Source organism: Hippocampus comes, unplaced genomic scaffold (genome assembly GCF_001891065.2).
Source record: "Hippocampus comes isolate QL1 unplaced genomic scaffold, H_comes_QL1_v1.1 scaffold384, whole genome shotgun sequence".
NCBI lineage: Eukaryota > Metazoa > Chordata > Actinopteri > Syngnathiformes > Syngnathidae > Hippocampus > Hippocampus comes.
This window is the reverse complement of record NW_017805700.1, coordinates 834148-835838: the sequence shown is the minus strand read 5'-3', so window position 1 is coordinate 835838 and position 1691 is coordinate 834148. Positions and strand designations below refer to the sequence as shown.

Sequence of the window (1691 nt, the reverse complement as noted above, 5' to 3'; positions counted from 1 at the left end):
TAATAATAATAATAATAATAATAATAATAATCAAAAATTTTAAAAGGTGCAAATGAACAGATGAGACAAAATTGCAATGGCTCTGCTTCTTGCTTCATTTTAGATTACAAGGAGTATTCACTGTCTTTACATTCAATGGATGTTCACTCATGAATTACTCTCCATCACATATGCTGCAACTTTTTAACAGTTTTTGCACCAACATTATAGTTGGCTTTTGGTATGTTACTCGCATCAAGTTAAACAACAAGAGTGACGTAGACCAGCGGTGTACACACAGTTTTTCAGTATGCGAGCTAGAGCTACTTCCAAACTGACCTATTCCAAAGGATCTACCTATTTTATTCAAACTTAAAATTCTTTATATGTCCGGATTGTGTCGTGGTGTACTTTGCAGTATTCCATGAACCCATATATGGGCGCAATGCGGCCTACAACAGGTGGATATCAAGTGGCAAATTTCATAACAGTTGACAGGTGAGAGTGTACTTTTTTTTTAACCCATTTAAGTCTGTGGACAGGGAGCTATATCAATGCAGTAGTATAAAACTGGGAGTGCCGGCAGTGATTTGAGTTAATGCCATGAGAGCTTCTACATGGGGACACCCCTGATTTAGAGTGTGGGGACGATGTGATGCTTTGGTCAGTTTGGAAGGAATTTGTGCCAAGCGATATGGATGCGTCATATGAAGTGACAAATTTGGTTCTTTGCCCATTTCGCTGTGGTTTGCAAATGTGAACTCGGAGAAGCATCTCGTCGCCAGCAACCAATCGGGATCGAGAATGTACTGACTACATCACAAGCACAAACACAGACATACATCATGGTGAAATAAAAACGATGTTGGACAATATTATTGCGCTCTGTAGGACCATTAGGGAACACGACCAGCTTCCAATAGGATCAAAAAAAAAGGAGTAAACTTGGGAGAGTGGGGAGGGAGGAAGTTGCCATATCTGGTGAGTGTATTTTCTTGTTTTCAGCTGTTGAACTGTTAACCTGCAGCATATGGCCGTTTACTATACTGCTACACGATGTTACGGCAGTGTCGCAAAGCATTGGTTGGTTGAGTGACGACTCACACCTGTTATGTCAGTTGAATAAAGACCGTTGAAAAAGTAAGTTGTGTCCTCACGTTTCGGACACAACAACACCAAGATAGTATTTAGCAGCCAATGTAGCACAAGCACCAGACTGAGCAATATTCCAACTTTTTTTCTGTCTGAGGAGAAGGAGGAGCTGCTCCCTCCTCTTCTCTGCTTGAAGCAAAGCCACCTTTCGTTCCCCTGCGAACAAACACATCCGAGACACAGGGGCAATGCGATATTACGTATTCGGTCAAAACCCAGCATTAGAGCCTTCCCCACATTGATCTATTCCCCAAGCATGCAGGCAGAGAGTCAGCCGCCAAATTGTGGACATAAGTACATTTCATGAGCACAAATAAGATCCGCCCATCACAATATTTGTTGAAGGCTATGTTCACACTGCAGCTCAGTTTTAATTTTTTTGCTGCAGTGTGACCAGTATCACGGCTAAATTAGTGTGGGTCCTTGGGCAAGATCCTTCACGCTATGCCTACCTCATACAATGATGAGAGACAATAAAATGAATGACATGCCGGCTCAGACGTCGCCCGGCCAAACAAGGTCTGCGTCAGGTGCTGGGGAACCAGAGCGCCTTGATGAAA

At 42.6% G+C, this 1691-nt stretch overlaps 1 long non-coding RNA gene across 1 annotated transcript in view; it reads left to right on the top strand.

Annotated features, from left to right (window-relative positions):
- The first annotated feature begins 384 nt into the window (after positions 1 to 384).
- LOC109523452 (uncharacterized) overlaps positions 385 to 1691 on the top strand; it is a 14323-nt gene continuing 13016 nt past the window's right edge. Inside the window, exon 1 of the long non-coding RNA XR_002169763.1 lies at positions 385 to 396. This is a non-coding gene — a long non-coding RNA (uncharacterized LOC109523452). The remainder of the gene's footprint in view (positions 397 to 1691) is intronic.